Here is a 10,099-nt window from a genome sequence, read left to right as displayed (position 1 = left end):
GCATCTTGCAAATATTAGTAAATCAATTTGTGCACTTTATTCAAATATTTTCCTCCCTATATCTTGGACCTTGGGAAAGGAACTACATATGCAACAGGGTCAGTTGCAAAACTCTCTGAGTTCCCAGCTCTTACATGTAATCTTGTTCATTCATTCTTTCTGAGAGGATGAACTCTAAAATAGGCAACTTTGAGTTTTCAGGTCCAGAGAGAATAATTAGACTTAATATAGTCAGTTATGGGTAAATGAAGAGGAGAGACCCCATTTTATTCCAGTGGAACATGGGATATCAGTGTTACCATTATTTTTAAAAATAGGAGAGGAGAAAAGAGTAATTTTATTCAGTCAGCCAGTTCTCATTTACCCAACTTAGATTTTCATTAATAGGTTGAATTTGATCTTTAAACCTAATCTAATGTAATCTCAGTCATAACCTGGAAGAGAAAAAATGTAGACGACTAAAACTGAGCATAAAAATATATTTCAAGCAGATAAGACACAGTGTACTTCTGGGCCTGTGATATTATTCAGACCCATTAAAGTCAGTTAGGTGGTTTTCAGTGTTAACAATTTTCAGGTTCAAGCTACATTCTGTTGCACATCTAAAATGTTCATCAGCAACTTTTAAAAAAACGAATTCAACATGTGAACGTTTTTCAGCATGAGATACCAAAATCCAGGCTGTCTGCAGCCTTAATTTAAAACTCACTTCAGAATTCATTCAGTCCAGTTTTAGAGTCGTAGTCATTTCAGGCTCATATTCACACAGATATTCACGTCATGTACAACATGATCCCAACTGTGACAGACATTTTTAGTTCATCCAGCTGAAGGGCCGATGAGCTTATGTCATGGGGAGGCATACATTCATCTGTCTGTCCACAATTCACATCTACGTCACTAATGTTTTGGTTCCATCAATTACAGCACTAAAAATGATTGATCATTGTTTATGTGGGTAAAGATTTATATAGATATGATTTATTTAAACAGTGAGTATTACAGTAATGTAATCTAAATGTGTCAGTGCAGGAGAGCTGATTATTGACAGTGAGCTTTACAGAGTTAGAAGGATGTAGCGTATACGTTTTATTCTGAGCTGATAAAAATATGCAAAGTAATGACTGTGCCTGTCCTTGCATTAATGAGTACTATAAAAGTGGTACAAAAACAATGATATTAAGTCTCCCTGGTATTTCAGTATTTGTAAAAACAAAAAACTGCAAATTAATGCCCCATGATGTGAGCTTTGAGAGCAATTTTATGAATGAAGAAACAAACTGAGTGTCAGCCGGTTCAGGTGTAGCTGTGATGTGCAGTGAGGAGTTAGAAAATGATCCTGAATGGTGTTGTTTGGGCCTAAAATTATACTGAAGTGACCAAAAATACAAAACGATTATAACATTTTGACATTCTTTGTACAAGAACTACAAATGTCTGTACACTAAGGCTGTTCCAGGTCAAAATCAGTTAAATCCAGACTGACTGTGTGGGTCAAATGATGGAAAATGTGGTGTTAGGTAGGGCTGTTTGATATAACGATATATATCGGATGACGATATAAAAACGTCTATCGTTTCATTTTACGCTATCGTTTGTTTCGTGGTGTCGCAAAATTAAACTGTTTACGGCAATATTTTTTCACCGTTTTGATGGTCACTGTAGTGGCTATATTAATTTCTTAAAGTTCTCTATTTCTCTTATATTTAATATAACCACACTACAGATGGACAAGCGACTGTTACTTCAGCTTCTTCTCTTCTTGCAGTCCAAAGACTGTTGATTCTAAAGGTGGATAAAATGCTTCCACTGCATAGTGCTTGTGCTTTGCACCTGCAAAAAGCCACAATATAAGAAAAATAATCTAACAATGAACAAATTAGAATTCGTTTAATCTAACCTAACTGAGATAAGAGTGATCATAAGTGTGGTTGGGGGATCATAACATTATAAAAGCACCCGTGCTGCCATTTCAGTGAGTGTAGGAAACACATCCAATTTCTCCACACACAAGTTTTCCTTCCAGTTATTGGGATTCACAGTTTAAAATAATCAAGACGAGTGAAGTGATAGTGTTAATTAAAATCTAGTCAATATTGATCACTATAATGTTTGGTAGTCAAGCGGATTTGTTCTAGATACTGAAGTGATCATAGCGTTTAACACTTTTAATGGCTATACATGGTTAAATATTTCTAGACTAGTAGTTCTAGAATGTTCTTGCATTTCATTCTCACAAACATATACCAGGGAGTTTATTTTTACTTTGAGCAGAAGAAAAAAATGGCTATACCAGCAGCCCATATCAGAATCTTCTTCACATATGGCGATTAATGATTTAGCATTCTGTAATTACTGGACGTAAGTGGATGAATGCAAGCTGAACAGCCAAACACACACACAATCTGTTTAAAAAAGTTGAGAGGAGTTAAACTAGCTTTCTCTAAATGCCTAATATGTTAGAAAAATCATACAAATAGACAGAACTACCCCCTTTCTATGTTCTCTCTTTTCTTTTTTTAGACGTTGAACCATTGTAGCTGCTTCCCACATGTAAAGCCACAGTCAACGAGAGAAGAGGTACACAGATAAACATGCGTATCTATGCAAGTGTACGCCCACGCATGTCCCTATTGCAGTTGTTGGTTATGTGATGAGATGGAAATATAGGAAGGCAGCTTAACTGTAATATGAATCTAATATTAATTCAATGGATCACAGCTGAAAAAATTATCCTTGTTTGATGAGCTGCTGCCAGTCACTCTGATCATCGCTAGTCTCCAAGATGAGTGTCATTCATGCTGTTTTGGCACTTAATTATTTTGAGATTTACTGTCATTACTCACTACTTTAATCACATAAAGCAAAAAAAGGTGTAAGCATTATCCATGTGTAAACTGGAACTAATGTGCAAGTATAATCGATGACTAGATGATAACTGTACAAAGGGCAAAAGGGTTTTTGTGGTACAAATAGTTTGGACAACTGTACAGTTGCCACACAACACAAAAATACAGTATATAAGGATGTATGGTACCCCTTAGAACATCATTCTAACAAAGCCTCTTTTTCGCATCTTGGAATTTCGAAATACTGTTATATTCCTGAAAACTCCTCATAAACCCATCACATGGATTCAAATCATTATCTTGGTGCTTTCTCGGCTCTTTTTGTTGTGTCATTAAGAGTTAAATTGTTCATTTAATTTTAAATCAAAGGCTTTGCTCATTTAAATCAACCCCCAGAAATACAATTACAAAAATGCAAGGAATAATTGCTTCAGTTAGTGGAATTTTAATATGCATGAAAGCACTTCGTTTTAAGTGAAATTCTTACTATAGTATCCTATAAGCATGTGCTTGTAGCAGTTACATTTGTTGAGTGCACGTACATGCTCACATGTGGGACAGTGTTTGAGACAACTAGTTAGATAAGGACAATCAGTTGAAATGTATCGATGGATGATGGTTATTTTGTGATGTGCATTTTGCAGAAAAGTGCTACCATTAAACTGTCTTTACCTGTACGAGTGAAACTCCTTATTAACGACTGCTTGAGTAAACAGATGGTAGGTTACGGTCACACATCCAGAGACGTACTAGCATACATCAGGGATTATGATGGATTCTAATGGAACTGTCCATCAAGTGAAATCAGTGATAAACATGGGATGTTTCAATCTATTCCAGCAGCTGAAGGGCTTTCAAGGAGCCATGATAAAAGTAATGAAATGTGTTCAAAATATACATTCACAAATAATGGATGTGCAAATGTGCATATCAGTTTTTTTTTAGTTCTTCTAAAACCAAACATAGCAATTATTTTACTCTTTATTTATATTATTTATATTGCAAAACGCAGCAACTCTTGAAAAGATGTTTTACTGAATATTTCTTGACAAGAAAAAGGATGAAATGACAGCTGTGCGATGAGCTAAAAAGATAAAGCCTATAGTCTTACGCAGGTGTAGCGTTTTTTTTCTGTGTGGCTTTCAATATTTGTTTATTATTTATGTGATCTGCACTGTAGAAGTGTGTGCCTGCATAGGTGTGTGTGTGTGTCTGTCTTGTGTGAGTGTGTTTCTATTGGTCTTTGCCCATATACCTGCACGTGGAAGGTAAAAGGGTTATAAATCACTGCCATTGTGTGCGAGCATATGTTTGTGTTCTTTGTGCCTTCTCGTCCTGTTATGAGAGGCTGCTCGTCCTGACAGTTAGAATGGATGGCACTCGTTATTTATGATGCCGTCCACACATCACTGTGTGTTGTCACAAAACGAGCTGTCAGCTGCCACAAGATGGTAATCACACAAATGCTATTTGGCTTGAATCTCGTGGATAAATACGTGGTAAATATCATTATGGTACGCTATACTACTTTTGTATTTGTCTCACAGAAATGTAAAGAGGCAAACCCTGGAACGAGTCTTCTCAGCTCTGATCATATACATATACTAGATTCAAGTTTAAATCTGAGTTGGCTGAGTAAGCGTCAGCCTGAGGGTGATGCTCAGCAGACTGTGGTAATGTCTCAGATAGCATTTTTCATGCTACTTTTTTTTTTTTTTTTTAAAGAAACACTGTGTGAAACCAGTGTAAATTGTGGCTAACTTTGCAGATACCTGCTTTTATATTGCAGTAAGCCTGTTGAAAGTGTATGAGTATCATCCATCTGGGGTGAAAACATGTAGGAATGTGCACTACTTAACCGCTTAGTTAATTGAGGCATCGTAGGGGCCAAAGGCAAGGTACAGCCTGGACAGCTCAGCAGTCCCACAGGTAACACAGAGAGATAAGCAACCATTCATGCTTTTATTCAGAACCAATTTAGAACCATCAATTGACCTAACAAATATGTCTATGGACTATGGGAGGAAGCCGGAGTACCTGGAGGGAATCTGCACAGGCATGGAAGAGCATGCAAATTCAGTGCATAAAGGCTAATGGAGTCAAACCCAGGTTCTTCTTGCTTTGACGCAACAGTGCAAATCATTGCACCACTGTGCCAACACAGTCACTAACAGCAGAGAGTAGTTCACACTGGGAAGAAAATATGCTTCTAAACCTGGCGGTCCTAGATCTGAGAAATTGGTTCTGAGATCTCCATCCCGAGGGCAATGGTAAAAATAGCTCTTTGGAGGGATTAGAGGCAATTTTTTTTTAGCTATTTAGTCTCCTAGTCAGCCTGCATTTGTCATAAATATCATGTATTGCTGAAAGCTTAATGATGCACTGAGCAGTCCTGACCATCAATTGGAATACTTTCCTGTCTCAGACTGTAAAATTGATCCTCATCAAAAACTCAGTATTTAAGGATTATAATTCAGCATTTTGAGGAAGTATAATCTATGAGCGTTCCTCTGGTGGCCTCAACGGGAAGATGGAAATATAGCAGCGCACTGGAGACTTTCTAAAATTAAAGAAGTTTTTATTTTCCATTCATTTTTTTTACTTATTCAATTTGTTGTGGAAGGGCTGGAGCCTATGTTGTCACAGGGAAAGAGGCAGGGTACACACATTTCCAACCCATCACAGAGCTAACGTATATTAACAAATGACCATTCACACTCAAATTCACATCAACAACTAAAACCTCATCACCCTTACAGAGCACCTTGAGGGAACCCACACAGACAGATGACACTGGTGCAGTACCATCATGGAGGGTACTGGAAGCTTCCCTGTAATCAGTTCCATCATAGCTTGTCACGTGTGATGTCACCTACACACTAAATTATGTTGTTTGTGTTGTGGATTGGCATACAGTCGATTCTGAGCCAGTGCCTATGCCACAGCCTGAATTTCACTTCTCTTGAATTGTAATTGGTTACACAATCAGCAGTATCAATCAATACGCAGTTCTTGTGTTTTTTTTTTCATCTATATAGTGGCCTATTTTCAGAAGTTCAACATGGCCAAGCTAGTCACGCCATTTCAGGAGCAGAACAGAGCATGCTTTTCAGTTACTGAAAACAAAACTGAATGCAGACGGCTACTCATAACCGATAAATCCTTAAAGTTTAAGTTAGGTGGAATAACAGTAACTTTAAAAAGTTGAAATTAAAAAAGAAATAGGTTCACAAAGAGGTTTGCAAGGATTCAGACTATATTACTGAATTGAATACTGTATTTAAACAGGATAAGATGGCATAACTTCCAAACTTAATTTCAAAAGCTTAAAAAGAATCTTTGGGCTGTTTGGAAAGTAATGCATGCAATAATAACTGTTGTTTCTTGAGCAAGCACTTTGGCGACAGTGGGAAGGAAAAACTCCCTTTTAAAAGGAAGAAACCTCTGTGGAAGAGAGCCAGAGATTAATAACAAGTAAGATTCAGTTCAGAGAGGTCTAAGACAAGCTGAGTAAGAAATGTGACTGAAGAAGAAATACTCAGTGCATCATGGGAATCCCCCAGCAGTCTACACCTATTGCAGCATAACTAAGGAAGGATTCAGGGTCACCTGATCCAGCCCTAACTATATGATTTAGCAAAAAAGAAAGTTTTAAGCCTAATCTTAAAAGTAGAGATAGTGTCTGTCTCCCAGTATATGCTTGAAAATTCACAAGTACACAAACACACATCTTGGTAATACAGCAGCTGGTTCAAAAATTTTGGTCTGTACTGACATAACAGCGTCACAGTTGCTGCAGATCTGTCAGCTGCACAAGATTTTCTATTGGATTGAGACCCGGTGATTCATGAACGAATAGATATGGCCAGCAACAATAAATGTGCCATTTAAGCAATGTTCAGTTGGTGCATCTATCTTTATAAAACCACCACCACCCTAATCCATTGATATAAGACGGGATGGATACTTACGGGATGGTGTTTACAACAAATTCTGACCCTGCTATCCAAATGTCACAGCAGACCAGGCAACACTTTTCTAATCTTCCGTTGTCCAGTTTTGGTGAACCCATGTGAATTGTTTTTGTTTTCTGAAAGGAGTGCCATCCACTGTGATCTTCTTCTGCTATAATGCATCTGCTTCAACATATTCAACATGTTTTCCATTCACAGACACTCATCTGCAGACCTTGGTTGGAAGTGGTTATTTTCATTTACTGTTGACTTCCAAACAGCTGAAAGCAGTCTGGCTGTCTGACCTCTGACATCAAGGTGTTTTTACCCAAAGATCTGCTATTAACTGGATTTTTTTTCTCAAAGCACTGTCTGATATGATTCTACAGAAATAGACTAGCTGTTTCCAAAATATTCCATATGGCACCAACAGTCATGCCATGCTCAAAGTCACTCAAGTCACCTTTCTTGTCAGTTCTGATGCTCAGTTTGAGCTTCAGCAGGTCGTCTAGATCATGTACCTAAATGCATTGAGTTGCTGTCATGTGATTTCCTGATTGCACATTTGTGTTAACAAGGAGTTGAAGAGGTGTAACGAATAAAGTGGCCACTACTTGTACACTGTACAGAATGCTTTTTAATGTTTACTCTTTCAGAAAGAAACATAATTGGCAAGCATTATGAATTTAAATCCCTCCACAGAACTACTGAAAGACCAAAAACCTTTCATTCTCTTTACTGTTTGTAGCTGATCAATAATCTATCAGGTAGAGATCAAAAAGCAGCCTCTGGGCTAGGGGATGGTTCTGTGTGTTAAAGGTTATCTTCATGGTTGAAAGATATATATTCGCTATAGAACAGAAGCAGTTATCTCTTTGTCTGTTTTTCAAGGTTTTGTGTGCGCTACATCTTTAATTTGCTCTATTTAGGAAAAATGTTATCGTTTAAAGTACATTTTCTACTGTTGCAATAAATGAACCTCACTCCTCAGATATTATTACTATGTGTGCAATTGATTGTTGTAAAATATTCTTTGACCTTTGACCTTTCATATTTGGTAATTGTGTTTTCATGCATTCTCAATACATCCAAAAAGTTTTGTTTTTAAATCCAGTGTCCCGTAATTACAAGGAGGGAGAGTTCCTGCCTTTGCAACTTTACCAAGAGCCTTAGACTAAGCATTCTTTCACTGTTGGTTGCTATAGCACTGTATTTAGAAATCCTTTTTCATGTTCTAAATGCTGTTTCACACACCACATAACCCTAAAGTAATGCATATGTGTGTATGCGGGGGGGTGCTGCAGGGAGGATGAGGTATAGCAGAAAAGATAATGGAACCCCACCAAGGTAGCGTGGCTGTTTGTTGGGCTTCAGACTCTCGCCACTTGCCGCTTTCTCTCTGCGTGTATTTCTCTCGCTTTGTCTCTCACCTTCCCCTCATGGTGACATTTTTCCAGGCTGTGTGTTGCCATGAATGACAACTAGGGGCTCTTTGGAGTGTATGTCGGCAGAGTGGCCTGGTAGAAAGAGATAAGAAGAGGAAGCCACACACATGCACACATTCCCAGACACACATGCATATTGTCCATTCCTTATTAAAAAAAAAAAGGACACAGAGACCTCCATGTCTAGAATCTAAAGTGAGTCTCGGTATCATTCTGCAAGCTTCTTTGTAGCTTGTGCAATACTTACTGTATATAGAAATGTAAACCTTGTAGTGTTTACTGACATTGTTGCCAACAGTTATGCAATACCTTTGAAAGTTTAAATTAAAGTTTATTCAATTTTTTTTTTACATTGAGATGCTACAGCCCCAACTGCATATAAAGCAGTTTCCTTGACACCCATTACTTAGTTGCTGACTGTTGGTGGTTAGAGGACATTTCCGGCTCAGGAAATGGTTGGTTGCATAGGGCACACCTTGTACATTTTCCACCCTGTCATTTGTCAGTCAACAGGACCTTTTGCTGCTATTGGTAGCCACTTTAGTTGTTTGCCTCAAAGTTGAAACGGGTTTGTCTCTGTTATTTTGCGTGTCATTGCTGAACTTCATTGACATTGGCTGGTCTCTGGTTGCCACACTGATGCTAGTCTCCTCGTTGTAAATGCTTAAGTATGAGTAGATCTGTTTAAATATCAGTATCAGTGTAAAACTGATTTAATGCTGGTTCAAACTGCAACACCCACGCATGTAAGAGCAGCACGGGGCTCCTTCTTAGTTTCTATCATATTATAGTATAAATTGTAGCACATGTGCTCAAGGTACAACTCAAATATACATACACACATACGGAAACGTGCTACTCGAGAACTGTGTGAAAACATAAAAGCATTTTAATATGTGTGCTTCCCGTAAGCCACAGATGCTCATTAACATGTAAAACCATACCTAGTAACTCAAGCTGATATGCTCACGAACATGCAGTCATATACCACAGCAGCAACGTTGAGCGGCTGCTTGCCGCCCTGCCTCGGGGATGGTAGCGGCAGATGGCGCCTGTTCTGAAGTGCCGAGTACCCAGATTTGTTGGTTGGAGCCCCAAGAGGCAACGTTGATCATAGCAATGAAGTGGAGATGATACTGATCACTCTTCACCTCCTCCCCAGAGGTTCTGTGCTTTCAATAAACGTAGAGGTGCTGAGAGATACTTGAGGTGCAGAAAGAGTAAGGAGAACGGACGCAGCATAGGAGACGAATGCAAACAAACCACAGTCTTTGCATGGATGTCATATCCGGGGGGAATTTGAATGCAGGGAAGGCACCAATACTACCTTGTTAACTAGAAACAACAGAGAAAAAGGTTGAATTGTCAGTGATAAGCCTGAGCAAAAAAGAGGGGAAAAACACTCCTTGATTGATTTTGGTATTTCTGAGGCAGCTCTAATTATATGCTTTTGTTACTCACACTGATGAAATACTCAAACAGTTATCGATTTGGCTGCCTGACTCTTTTCCCAAAGCAGATCCATTCCACCATAGCTGGTATCAATCTTTATCCCAGTTTCAGGTGCCTTCTTTAACTGTGCAATTAGTTTTAATTATAAGAGCTTATATGGAAATCGATTCATCTCAATGAGTCTAATATGGGTTATTTTTGAGACACTTTTTTCTTTGTAGTCTATATTAAAATTCATATATCCCATCAAATGTTTAACTTGACTTTAAATAAACACATTACATTAACAACAGTATTGTATTTTTACTCAGTTTATTGAAAACACTAAACATTTTGTCAAACTTGTTTGGATTATATTTACATGTACTTTTTCTTTTGAAACTGTCTTTGAATGCATTTA

At 38.0% G+C, this 10,099-nt stretch overlaps 1 protein-coding gene across 12 annotated transcripts in view; it reads left to right on the top strand.

The window, feature by feature from the left end:
* The window catches only part of nrxn2b (neurexin 2b), a 682,163-nt gene that overhangs the window by 151,434 nt on the left and 520,630 nt on the right, over nucleotides 1-10,099 (top strand). The gene's annotated exons all lie outside the window — the stretch shown is intronic.

Source organism: Simochromis diagramma, unplaced genomic scaffold, assembly GCF_900408965.1.
Source record: "Simochromis diagramma unplaced genomic scaffold, fSimDia1.1 OVJJ01000317.1, whole genome shotgun sequence".
Classification (NCBI taxonomy): domain Eukaryota; kingdom Metazoa; phylum Chordata; class Actinopteri; order Cichliformes; family Cichlidae; genus Simochromis; species Simochromis diagramma.
The sequence above is the reverse complement of the archived record's forward strand: the minus strand, read 5'-3'. Positions and strand labels throughout refer to the sequence as shown.